Genomic DNA, 14,453 nt, shown 5'->3' on the forward strand with positions numbered 1-14,453 from the left:
TTAGGGATGTGCTGGTTTACTCATTAGGATGCACCAAGTATCAGGATTAGTAAGGATGCAGCTGGAAATATACCTATGTAAGGCTTTGATCTCATTGACTCAGCAGTGATCCCCAGTGTGTAGAATGGAATCGCCTGGGGATGCTTGTCAGCATGCACATCCCTGTGCCCTACCCAGGACCTCCTGAGTCAATGTCTTTGTGGGCAGCTGTGGGTTTAACAACCTCCCCAAGTGCTTCTCATGTAAACTAAAATTTGAGAACCATTGAATTAGGGAGTAAGAGGATGAACCTACAGGTTTGAGATATAAGTATCTGTTCTTAGGCTGACTTGAAGCTAACATTGGACACAGCAATTTTAGTGGGACTTAGAGGAATAGACACCATTAAATTTTTCATAAAGCATTGAATGATGAAATGACTTGAAACAAGTCATTGAATTAAAAATGGAATTTTTATGACAGAAGTGCAGGCAGGAAAATTTAAATGTCCTCTTAATAATGAGAGAAGGTGCACATTTAATGAATGGAGAAGTTTTAACAGGAGCTAGCAGCACACCCTGCATTTACCTTCATGGGAAGTAGCTCTCAGAGCACCTGAGAAGTTTTATTTTGGGAGAAGGGAGATCTAGAGGGCCCTACATGCAGCTAGGGAAGTAATTACTTGACAGCTGATGAAAACAAAATGATAGGTTGCTGTAAGAAGCAGAGTGGCTGGATACTCTGACTCTAGAATGTTTCCCTGGTTCTGAATACATTATAACTGTGCCAGCATGAAGATCCAGGGCATGCAGTACATATTTTCCTTGGTCTTGACAGGTTATGGGGAATCATGACAAGCTTTGCCTCTGTTAGACTAAAAATAGGTGTTTTGACTGCAAGTTTGCGCAGCTGTCTTTGATGATGAGGAGCTCATCCTACGCTTCTGCTTGTTGTGTTATTGTTTCATTTGTTTGTTGTTGTTATTTTAAGTAGAGAAAGAAAAGAATTGGGGAAAAGGTTTGAACCAAAGCAATCAGACAACTTCAGTAATAAAATGCTACCCAGGTTTTTGCAACAGGAAACCTGAGCAATCCTACTGCTAATGCTGTTCTCGCTATAGGGATTCATCAAGCCTATTTTATCAGCTCAGTGGGGTTCAGTGTCTCTCCACTCCGATGGGAAAAAAGCAGAATTATCACCAGGTAATGAACAACACCCCATCCCATGTTTATAGGGTGTTTTATTAAAAGCATGTTGCTTTGGCCTCATATACCAATTGCAATATGTGAGTGTAAGATGCTAGAATAGCTCTCAAGGGAAACACTTTCCTTTGTGCTAATTTAAAATTCCTCGAAGAGCATGCAGTCAGGTGTGATGTTAATATTTTGAATCCTTACTACCTGAGATTTTCATAAAGGAGATGGTAGGTGGAGTAAAGGGTCAGCTGAGTTTTGGAGCCACCTGGCCAGGGCTGGCAGTTTACTATGATTTGCTTTCAGAACTATTTTTTACATTTCTGATATCCCACACTCTTTTATTTTATGTCATAATCATTAGGGGATTCAAATGAGTGTTCCTATTATGATTAGGTAAATAACATTTTACTTATTATTCCTGTTTATAACCACATTTTACTTGGTATAAATTAATTTTCTATTATGCCAGTGGAATTTTCACATTTGACTCTTTGTTTCTGCAAAGCTTAACTCAATGTTGATTTTTGCGGACTCCACCATTAGTTCCATCCAATTAGCATTTTATTCTCCAGCTCATCTTTATCCTAATTCTTTCAAAACTTTAGGGCCCATATTAAGTTCTAGGACAATTAATTCCTACCACAGTGTGTAGTTGACTAGAGGAGGTACACTTGTAAAGAAATAACACCAATACAGTGTGACAACGATAATAATAGAGGTGTTTAAAGAGAGAAGTTTAATTGAGAAGAGTGATATTTCGGTTAGATTTTAAAGGACTGGGTGGAAATTCACCAGACTTTGAAGAGAAAGGTGCTTATGCCTCGGAGAGAAACCTGCATGTACAAGGGCATGGAGTTATGGAAGAACAGAGTGCTTGGCATGTTCAGAGACTACTGGATAAGTCTGCACCTGTTCTTTATACTCACATATTGCAATGAAGGTTTACAGTCAAAAGATAAAGTCAGAAATGTAGGACTAAAATTGTGAAATTCCTTATGCTCTATACAGTTGGGCTTGGCCATTCTCCTTTGGGTATTGAAAGGGCAGTCAATGGCAAGTAGGCCAGTATTTTTAAAAGCATATTAAAAAAGATTACTCTGGCAGAAGTAGGCAAAATGATTTGGAGCAGTCCAGACTAGAGGCAGGGAGGTCAGTTAAGAGTTTATGGCAATAATTCTGAGACTAGCTGAGGAACCACAGCTTGGGCTGAGGTTGTTGGAATGGAGGAACGTTGCTAAGTAAAGGTTAAATGAACTTGGTGATTGCCTGTTTGAAGCAGAGAAGAGGAGTGGGAAGGACACCGTGAATTTAAAGATTCTAACTTAGGGAACTGGCTGGTGCTATGTCAACTCAGACAAGGCATCTGTGAGGAGAGGGCTATTTATTTATTTATTAAAGACAGGAAGTTAGTAAGTCAGTTTTAGGATGATGAGATCCAAGAACCTCTGGGTATCCAACTGGAGATGTCTAGTGTTTAGTCAGATAAAGAAGCCTGGGGCTCAGGAGGAAAGTCTAGACAGGAGACATGGATTTGGGAGCGTGGGGACTAATTATTGGTCTGCTGGAATCATGACTTTACAATGCTGTTAATATAACCTATTCATACAGCTGCATTACATAGATGTCTCATTTACAGATTCTATTCTAATAATTCTTAAATATTTTTACATTTTCTGCTACTGTGTCAGATCTACCCTATGCTATACTTGTATTTTTGCACTTTTTTTTAGCCTAAGTGAAGCAGAAGCCTCTTAATTTATCTTTTTTCAATGTCATACTATTGAATATTCAACAAGGTAAAATGGTCAGAACTTGGACTTCAGAGCCTGGTAGTCATTGGGGCTTTTTTTCCTCATCTCCTGGAAACAATACAATTATATCCCTCCTCTTCCCCCATCTCCAAGTAAGATTTAGCTAGCTTTTAGCTCTTGAAATGTGAGTAGACAGATCATGTCATTTCTAGGGAGAAGCTTTAAGCATTAGTTTGTCATTCATCACATCCTTTTTTTCTGCCTTTGTAGCCTTGGAGATATAAGCCCTATCAATAAGAGTTCCAAAGTGACTGTATTGAGCAGAGTTCTCCATATGACCCACATTAGACAGAAGAATGAGAAATAAAATGGACTGCATTGAGCCACTGAGATTGACATTGTTGTTATGAAAGCATAAGCTAGCCAGTCTGGCTGGTAAAGAGGTAACTAGACATGGGCTCAAGTCCTGGCTTTGTCACTAATTGACTAACTGTAAGAAAGTTACACAACTTCTTAGAGCTCCAGTGTCTTCATTTTTGGAAATAATGATACTGAATTTGCCAAAACTCTGTGAGAATTAGAGACAAGGTATACAAAGTACCTTGTAAAAAACAGCCATCCACTACATACCAGCTATTATTACAGTCTCCATCCATCATTTTTGATAGTTACTCAATTTTAGTGTTTTGATTTTGTAGTACCTTACAGTGGCTATCCCTCTCAGATTTGTGTTGTGTTCAGATTTCTTGAAAATGTAATCTCCATGTTTATCTGAGAAACTGTTAAAAAATAAAAATAAAAATAATGAAAGCAAGATAGGGCCAAGGACAGGACAGGGTGGTCATGCCAACATAGATCTTCTCACAGACACTGCATTTATTAATGGCTGTCTTTAGATAAAGTTGTAAAATTAATTCTCCTTGCAATGGCCCCAAACTCCTCATCTTTTTTCCTGAGGATACAGAGGTTTTTTCATAGGCACCCTATAAAATAACTGCTTAGCCATCACCTTGCTAAGACTGCATATGATATAATCACATCAATTTCTTAAACATTTGAAAACTGTTTGTTTTGTGGTATGTTGGCTTTTTGTCTCAAACAGCTGATTGTTCTGTGTATTACGAAGTACCCAAATAATTTCTGAGCCGTTATCTTCTACACCAAAACTTCTGTCATTATGCTATTATAGAGTTATTTTTCTATCATGATCTGATTGCCTGCTTATACTATCCACCTTATTTAAAATTCTACACTGGTCACACAAGATTTTATCCATTTGTATATAAACTAAAGTTCAAAATCTACTTATGGAAAATAGGAGTATACCCTTGATCTATGTAGATGACAGACTCAACTCTTTTTTTTTTTTTTTTTTTTTTTTTTTTTTTTGAGACGGAGTCTCGCTGTGTCTCCCAGGCTGGAGTGCAGTGGCGTGATCTCGGCTCACTGCAAGCTCCGCCTCCCGGGTTCACGCCATTCTCCCGCCTCAGCCTCCCAAGTAGCTGAGACTACAGGCGCCCGCCACCACGCCCGGCTAGTTTTTTGTATTTTTAGTAGAGACGGGGTTTCACCATGTTAGCCAGGATAGTCTCGATCTCCTGACCTCGTGATCCACCCGCCTCGGCCTCCCAAAGTGCTGGGATTACAGGCTTGAGCCACCGCGCCCGGCCCAGACTCAACTCTTAGGAAAAAGAATAAGGGATGATAGGAATTACATCTTGTAACTTCATTTTGAAAAACAAAACTTGGTTGGTATCATGGAAGACATAGGAATTTCAGGACAGAGTGACCTTAGCTAATACACAGATAACAAAACTGTAGAAAGACAAGGGTATTAATAAGGCAAATGTATTTGTAGAATAGTAGAAAGAAAGGATTACCTTCAGAGGTAGGCTTGATGTAAAAGGAAGTATCACTTCTTATGATGGTCAATATAAAGCTATAAAGCCTATTTCTTCCAAGGGTGATATAGCTAGAAATACACTTTGATTCTAAATAGGTTTAGTTAGGTTTATGAATACATCGATAATGTGCCATTGAGGGCAGGACAGGTCATAGGAACATACATATGATATTTGAGGGGAACTTTGGGTGGCCTATCACCTCATACTCTTAAGAGAGGACTTATGTTGTATGGTTCAGCAGCTTGACCAATTTGGGGACATTCCTTTGTTCTTGTAAGTGTTATCATAGTCAAATTACTCAGAGGAACAAATAGTTACAAGCTCCCCGAGGTCTTAGATGACAAAATCATATATATATATGTATATGTATATTTGTGTGTGTATGTATGTATATAGACACTGACATTACTCATAATTAAAAAACATCTTAACGTTTTTGGGAAAGAGGTACAGACTTCTTTTACTCTGTATGAAGGAAACTAGAGAATTTTGAAAGTCATAGGTCTGAAAATGTTTAGTTACAAGTGTGTTTTCTTTAAAATCTATCCTTCAGTTGAGATGACAGTAGCTGTCACCACACCCCTTTCCCTAGGTAGCCAAATTAATAGGGAAAAGAAAAAATGTGTTCATTGGAGTAGAGGCTCACACACTATCACAGTGCCCTTGACAGCACCCTGTTGTGGCCCCCGTTCCACCTATGTGATGGCCTTTCAGACATGACAAACAGTTTTTCTAGTTTCTTTAGGTGAAAAGACTTAACTGCCAATTAACAAGACATCCCAGGTTTAAAAAAAAAGTGACTGTAACTTCGTAATTTTATTTTCCTAGCATCTGTTCTATTCAAGCCAAGCCTACTGCGGTGATCTTCATCAAGACAATTCAGGGGTTTCCTAGCAACCAAGTTTCCTGTGGTTTCCTTGGTTATATGTAATGACATAACTCTTATGGGCAACTTCACCAAAACACAGAAGAAAGCCCTCCTAAAGAATGAAATTCAAAAAAAAAATCAGGTTACTGCTCACTGAGTGTCTCTGTTTAAAATGGAGAAATTTATCTTTGTGAGCGTTAATGACACAATAAATGATTATGTAGCGATTGCAAAGTAAAATCACATGGTTATACGATTTCTTTCATTGTTTTTGTTATATGCCTGATCCTAATTTGATTTCTGAAATCAGGATCCTTTTTCCATCTCTTCTAATTGCCACATACTTAGATATATCCAGCAGATGAAAACTAGACACTTAAAAAATTACATGAGAGGTCATTTATTAAAATAGCAGAGTTGTAGTTGCTCAAGAGTAGGAACCAATAATACTGCCTGTTTGTACTAACAAAGTATATTTAGGAAGTTTGTTTGGCAATATTAAGGGTTATTGGTGGAGACCATTAAATAACTGTTAATGTATACTGATCTGTAAATTTTCCATGCAACATGACCGACATTAACTACTTTTATGTACTTAATTGTTTTTTCCTTCTATAGTCACAAAAACAAATTATATTGGGTAACTACTCTTTGTTGATATATCTAAAATCCATAATATGTCGACCAAAGAAAGAAATATAAATTTACACAATTAAGAGTAAAATTTGTGTAACATCGGCTATTCATCCTTGCATTTTCAGTGCCTATCATAGAAGGTGGCTTGTGATAAATATGAAAGATTGGATTAATGAATGACCAGAGCCCAATAACTCCTTTGGTTTTTCCAGTGGAAATCGGAATTTAATATGGGGATCCCCAGATTAAAGTAATGCACACTTAGAAAAAGAGAAAAATATAATTAATATATCAGAAATTTTTGAGTTAGAGCATAGTATGTCCTCACTTGTTGATAGGTTCTTGGAAACTGTGACTTTAAGTGAACTGACATAATGAATAGTAGAACTAATTTTACTATAGGTTAATTGGTACGAGCAAGAGTTAAGTTCCTATGGCATACAGTATATACAGTACATTGTTTCACTTAAAGTCACACTTTTCAAGAATCTATCCATGAGGATTTACCATATATATTCCTCTGCATACTATCCATTTATTAATTAAATATTTATTGTGGACCTATTAGGTGCCAGGTTCTGTGCCAAGTGTTCAGAGTACAACTGAGAACAAAATTAAATATGATTACAGCCTCAAGAAGCTTGACAATAAAATGATTAGGAATTATAAATTAGCTAAATGAGAATACAAACAAAAGTACAAATGCTGTAAAGACAAGATACTGTAAACACAAGATAGATTAGGCCATAAGTTTAACAAAGAAACCTCTTCTGATTTGGGAGTAGAGTGTCCAGGGATAGCTTCTCAAAGGAAGTAGCATTTAAGCTAAGAGATGAAGGCCTAGGTAAGCATAACTGGGAGAAAGTTGGGTGTAGTTGGGGAACAGCAGAGACAAAAGGATAAGCATGTGCAAAGACTTTAGAGGAACCCAAAGAAGCCAGAGAGACTGGAGTTCTCATTTCAGTCTGTGGGAATTAACCTAGAATAAGAGGAGATTTCAGAGGGCTTCAGGAGGATTCCTATAGGCCATGTTGAGCATTCAGCAGAAGCAATCTAGAAAAAAGTTCGGAAATGTGGTTAATAGTCACAATTTAACTCTGTAGTGTTAAATGTACTTAAAAAACTACCTAAGACCTTGATTTGAAGGTGACAATTTAATTCTGAAGTTACTGAAATAGTTGAGCCCCAGTAGGACTGGGTTTGTGGTATGAATGGGGCATTCGGACAGACTGCTTGTGGACTGGTTGTCCAACCTAGGAGAAGCTGAAGTCCAGCAGCAGTGTCAATTATCCAGGCAGAAGATTGAAGGTCTAAAGCTCAGAGCAGGCAAAAAGCATGGTAATGGAGTGGGGGTGGAGAAAATAGCATTTATTTAAGATGATTTTATTACATATTTGTATATACCTTATTTCATTTAATTCTAAAAACCGCATGATGAGGTGGGTATTAAGAAACTGAGAAATAGAAAGTGTAAAAGCCTACCCTGGATGATATGATACCAGTGAGGCTGGGATTAAAATCCAGGATTTTATTGAGTTCTAAAATTGTGCTTTCTTTTTCAGCGTAATACATTATATTTCCACTCTTCTGTGCAGTAACTTGGGTCAGAGTCTTGATATCAAGATGGACCGTATGTCATGGCTGACCACAGCCAATGAGAGAGGAAGATTTATTCTAATCTTGCTTTCCTGAGGCTTCTAACCAATAAGTTATACTAATCCTAACTTAGTGGAAGCAAATGCCTCCTTTAACTTTATTTAAATAGAAGCACTTATTTGTGTATGTATTTATCCAAGAAACTTTATTGAGTTATCTTTAAAATCACATGCTTAGCAATCATTTTGAAACTGATACATTTGGAGTTTGATGTATTCAATTCTGCAATGAGATGAGGGGGAAAAAAGCATAAGACAACTTATGCCCTTCATATCATTAAGACAAACATGGAAAAGTAGAAGGGACCCAGAGATCGTTTGGGTCCTCGATGTTCTTTCATTCATTCAATCAATTTTTTATTGAACTTCTGCTATATGCCAGGCACAGTTTTATGTGTTGTGGATATTCCATTGAACAAAGTCCTTGATATCATGGGAAATAGACAAAAACACATAATCTAATAAATTATAATTCAGTCAGGCAGCAAGAAATGATATGAAGAGAAATTGATGAGAACATTAAAAAGTGATCAAGTGAGGCCTCCCTGAGGAAGTGAAATCTTACTAGAGACCAGAAAGAACCTAAGGAGTGATAAATGGAGGAAGACAATTCAAGGCAGAGTGAGGAGAAATCCCAAAGACTGAGACATACAGCATGCTTGGTAGGTTGGAGCAATGACTACACTTCAGATTTTCTGAAAACTTAGTAATTAATGATTTTTCAAGCTAATAAACTGAGTTTACAGTCCTTGTGTAACAGAAGAGACTCAAAGATCTACCATTTACTCAAGGAGCCATGCAGCTGAAACTGTATAAATCCAAATCTGGCCTCATTTAATATGAACAATTGTGTTAAAATCAATTTCTTTTCTGCATTAAGATTTAGTCCTTTAAAGTTTTCAATTAGCAATAACCATGCCTCAGATAAACCTCATTGGCTATGATATTGCTACTGTACAAAGCTGATTTAGTCCTTTAAAAACTAAAAGCCACTGTCTTGCCTCACAAACTTTGAAAATCACTTTAGAATTGTTTAAGGCAAAGACATAAACTGGGTTAATTTCAGAGTAAAGATGATTCTCTGTTGTTTGCACAGTATTTTATTAATTCTAGAATCATGGAATATTAGAACTTAAAGTGATCTCTGAATTCATCTAAAGCACCATGATAATAGCTAACATTTATAGAGCCAGCTGCCATTCTAAATGCTTAGCTCATATTAGTATATTTTGTCCTCATAACCTTTGCAGACATAATTATTAAGCCTCTGTTTGTAAATGCGGGAAATTGAGGAATATAGGGGTTAAGTAATTTTCCCAAGGTAACACCACTAGTAAGCAATGAACCCACGCAGTCTGAATCTAAAGTCTTTGCATTTAACCATTGCATATTAGACAGCTGGAAGAACCTGAGACTGACTGGTTAAGTAAAATTTCCAAGATCACACCCTTGGGAAGCAAAGGTGGCATTTCAGCCTTGTCCTGTATGCCCTTAGAATTTGAATTCTTAATCACTATTCTGTGCTACAAGCATCATCCATCTTGGTGAACATCTAGTTTAAACCCCACTTTGAGAGGTAATACTATTCTGTAGAATGTACATGGACTTTTTGAACTAGAAGAGTCTTTATTTAAATTCAGTTATATACTTGCTATCATAGCTTGCAATCTTGAGCAAATAACTTCTTTAAGTCTCAGTTTGCTATATATAAAATTTAGGTAATCATACTTGCCAAATTACATTGTAGAGAGAAATAAATGATGTATTGTGTCTAACATAGCATTGAATATGTATGAGGCAGTTGACATATGGCACAATTACTGTAATTCTGGAGAGGAAACTAAGGTGAAAGGAGCTGTGTCACATAGCTAATAGTGGAATACCTGGGATACAAATCAGGTTCCCTGATTGTTATATTTCTTGCATTGAACTACAAAAGGACTAAGTAGTGACAAGATTCACAGAAAAATGACCTGCCAATTTCTCTGCATGTCTGTTGTTATTCCAACTCAGAATCTGTGATATTAATTACCATAGCCAGTTTGCTGAACTCCTAGTGTTAACCATGCTAGTTCTGTCTGATACATGATGTCATGGATTGTTGTGTAATATAATATGTATCACTCTTGCCTTCCAAATTACATCATAATAATCCCCTCAAAGGGATTTGTTTCTTGTTTGATTGTTTTTGTGCTTCTTCTGTATCCTTGAGCTTCACCTTCAAGTGTGGGAGAAAAGGTCTTTTATGTTAACAAACCCACAAATCAACTACTTTAACTGCTTTTTAAATTTTAAAATATTTTATTTTATACTTTTTATACTTTTAATCAATACATGGTATTGTAAATGTTCATGGGCTACATAATTATATTTCAATACATATAATGTGTATTGATGAAATCAGGGTAATCAGTATATCCATTATCTCCCTAATTTATCATTGCTTTGTGTTGGGAACATCCAATATTCTCCTTCTAGCTATTTGAAACTGCATATTATTGTTGACTATAGTCATCCTACAGTGCTATAGAACACTTGGACTTATTTCTCCTATCTCGCTATAGTTTGTATCCTTTAACAAATCTGTCCATATACCATTTTCCTTACCCTTCCTAGCCCCTGGTATCCTCTGTTCTATTTTTCACTTCTATGAAGTCAACATTTTCAGCTTCCTCATATGCATGAGAACATGCGGTTTTTAACTTTCTGTTCCTGGGTTTTTTCACTGAAACCGCTTTGTTGAGAGATCATTTATATGCAATAAATAGTATCAACTTTAAATGTACAATTCTATGAGTTTTGACAAATGCATACAGTTGCATAACAACACCACAATTATGACATAGACTACTCTGTCCAAAATGGTTGCCACTAGCCCCTTGTGGCTACTCGTCACTTGAAAAGGGGCTAGTCCTAATTAAATGTGGTATAAGTAAAATAATAATAATAATAAAAAAAATATATACACACACACACACTGCATTTCAAAGGCTTAGTATAAAAGTTTAAAAATCTCATTAATAATTTATGTTGATTATATATTGGCCACTTTTTTATATATCAAGTAAATATATTTAAATTAATCTTACCTTTTTTTAACTTTTAAATATAGATAGTAAAATATTCAAATTACATATGTGACTGGCACTATATTTCTATTGGGCAATGTTTTCATAGAACATTGTGACCACTTCTAAAAACTTATTTCTTGCCACTTTCTAAGCAATCTCCTTCCTGCACCCCAATTCTTGGGGATCGCTGATATTCCCTCTGTCACTATAGTTTTGCCTTTTTTAGAACATCAAATAGCGTGTAGTTTTTCATATCTGGTTTCTTTCATTTAGCGTAATGCTTCTGAGAGTATCCATGTTTTTATGAATGGATAAAAGCCGTTTGTTTCTTTATTGTCGAGTAGTATTTATCATGGATATTCCATAATTTGTTTATGTACTTCTCAGTTAATGGACATTTGGGTTGTTTCCAGTTTTTGATTCTTAATAAAGCTGGCATGAACATATGAGTACAAGTTTTGTGTGGACATAGGTTTTCATTTCGATTGGATAAATATATCAGAAGGGGATTACTGGATAGTATAATAAGTATACGTTCAACTTTAGAAGAAATTGCCAAACTCTTTTCCAAAGTGGTTATAATACTTTACGTCTTCACTAGTAATGTATGGGAGTTTACGTTGCTCCACATTTTCAACAGCTTTGTATTGTTAGTCTTATTAAATTGTAGCCATTCAAGTTGATGTCTTTGATATCACATTGTGATGGTTTTCATTTATGTTTTCCTTTACAGCTAATGATGTTGAAGATATTTTTATGTGTTTGTTTGCCTGCCATTCATATTTCTTCCTTGGTGAAATGTGTCAATCAAATCTGTTGTCCATTTTTAAATATTATTTGTCTTCTAATTGAGTTGGAAGGGTAAAGTTATTTATAAACACTGGATATGATAGTTTCTGTTTTTACATCTTCAAATTTACTCATTTTTTCTGCAGTGTTTAATATTATGGCAATACAATGCATTGTAATTTTTCATTGAAGATTTTCTTTAAATTTCCAGTTGGCTCTTTGTTATAGCTTATACTTTTTTCTTCCTTCTATTATTTTATATTATTCTTTCTCTCTATCTTCTTAAACAAATGAAACATATTTGTAGTACTTTTTAAAAAATATCCTTGTCTACAAATTCTATTATATCTGTTATTTTCAGTCTTTTAATTTGTTCATTTTTCTATTGCTTATTGTCCTTATTTTTCTATCTTTTTATTAACTATTGGATTTTTTAGATAATCCATTGTTTCCTGCTGAGTTTTTTGTTTTTTTGGTTTTTATTTTTTTATTTTTTTTTGTATTTTTAAAAGTGATAGATTTTGTTTTGGCACCCTTGGGATACTTGGAATCAGTTTGATCCTTCTGAAGCTTACTTTCAACCATTATTAGAATTGGCCCAGAGTACCAGTTAGTCTAGGGTTACTACTATGATGATAACTATATGATGATTCTTGGGGATGTGCCGTGTAATCACACTGCTTGATAGAAACATGAATTATGACTAACTCTATGTAAGCTCTGACAGTTGTTCAGAGTGAGGTTCTTTCTTCAGCGTTGGGTAGTTTCCTCTCACACGATTGCATATCAATCTTCAGCCAGACTCAAGGGGATATCTCAGCAGATCCTCAGAGCTCTATATCAGCGCAGCTCCTTCATCTCTGGTACTTGTTCTTGCAATCTCTAGCCATTTGGCCTTCCATAGACTCTGACCTACCCTAACTCAGAACAAATGCCAGTCTCTGTCTGGGTTCCCCGCTCTCTGCACTGCAGCCTAGCAACTGCCTTCAGGCTGTACACTGGACATTCACTGAACTCACCCTGCTTTTTTACCTTTTCTCAGGGATCATGATCCATCATTTCATAGACTTTGTATTTCATTATTCCATCATGGCTGGAAGCATAAGGCCAGATATTTTAACTTTGAAATAAAATATCATCTTTGAAGTCTACAAAGGTTACATATGCAGCCTGAGTTTTTCCTTTCCATTGACAGTTCAAAATATCAGCACTCTGCATGGGTCTTCAAGAGGTTAGTTTTAAATTTTTGCTCCCTAGGTTCCAAGTAAAACCCAGTTAGAAATGTTAACACTTTAACATTCAAGAAAGAAAGTCTAAAGACTATAATTAGCATACCTGTTTCTCAATTTGTAAGGCTTCGTTTCTAAATCAAATTAGAGCGTTAAAAAGCAACTTAATTGGAGTACTTTTCTTTAACTCTCCCATAAATGGCTTTGCTCAGCTTTATTTCATTATTGTGCTTTAGCTTTCACTAAAGTCATACAAAAACATCGCACCTTCTGACAACACATGTACACACAAACATAGATACAATGAGAATTGTATTGCCATAACACATTTCCATCACTTCCTACTACTAAATGTAATTCTCAGATCCTTTGTTCCTGGTTTGGTGAAAATCTTGAAAAAATTTTTTAAACAATTTAATTTCATTTTAAGTTCTGGGATACATGTGCAGCATGTGCAGGTGTGTTACATAGGTAGATGTGTGCTGTGGTGGTTTGCTGCACCTATCAACTCATCACCTAGGTATGGCCCCAGTGTATGTTGTTCCCCCGCCCCCATGCCCATGTGTTCTCATGGTTCAGCTCCCACTTATAACTGAGAATATGCCGTGTTTGGTTTTCTGTTCTTGTGTTAATTTGCTGAGGAAAATGGCTTCCAGCTCCATCCATGTTCCTACAAAAGACATGATCTCATTCTTTTGTATGGCTGCATAGTATTTCATGGTGTTTATGTACCACATTTTCTTTATCCAGTCTATCACTGATGGGCATTTGGGTTGATTCCACATCTTTGCTATTGTGAATAGTGCTTCAGTGAACATACACATGCACGTATTGAAGTAATACATTAAAGGATGCCACTTAATGTGTTTTTGGTAGTTTTGATTCTTATTTCAACTTCATTGTTCTAATTCCTTATTCTTTATGTTATTTTGATTTTTAATGGAATAATTACAGTTTAAAATGATGAATGAATAAAATTGTTTTTCTATTTTGACAATGCTAGACACATAGTTGATATTCAGTAAACTCTGATAAAATGAAAGTAATTGCTAATAGACTAAGCTAGTGAACATATGCAAGAAATAGATTACTAGTCCATTTACCTCAGTCCCAAGCACATATTGACACCTACGATGTACAGAATGTTGAGGTGGGTGCTCAAAAATAAATTGACTGAGATGTGGTCTTTTCGTCACGGAGCAATCACTTATGAATTTGATTTTGTATTGATTCAGTCAGAATATATTGCTTTCTCTGCTTGAAATGCTCCCTCTTTCTACAAGTCACCATACTCAGACAGTCTCTCATGTTTCTTACTTCATTCAAGCCCTTCCTTTAATATCACTTCATCAAAGAAGTCTTCCTTGGCCATTTT

The 14,453-nt window shown here is 35.9% G+C and overlaps 1 protein-coding gene and 1 pseudogene across 3 annotated transcripts in view; one reads left to right on the forward strand and one right to left on the reverse strand.

Annotated features, from left to right (window-relative positions):
- PDE4B (phosphodiesterase 4B) overlaps positions 1-14,453 on the forward strand; it is a 585,950-nt gene that overhangs the window by 312,702 nt on the left and 258,795 nt on the right. The gene's annotated exons all lie outside the window — the stretch shown is intronic.
- LOC126944338 (uncharacterized) lies at positions 8,832-8,953 on the reverse strand (annotated as a pseudogene).

The sequence above is a fragment of the Macaca thibetana genome, chromosome 1, assembly GCF_024542745.1.
Source record: "Macaca thibetana thibetana isolate TM-01 chromosome 1, ASM2454274v1, whole genome shotgun sequence".
Taxonomy (NCBI): domain Eukaryota; kingdom Metazoa; phylum Chordata; class Mammalia; order Primates; family Cercopithecidae; genus Macaca; species Macaca thibetana.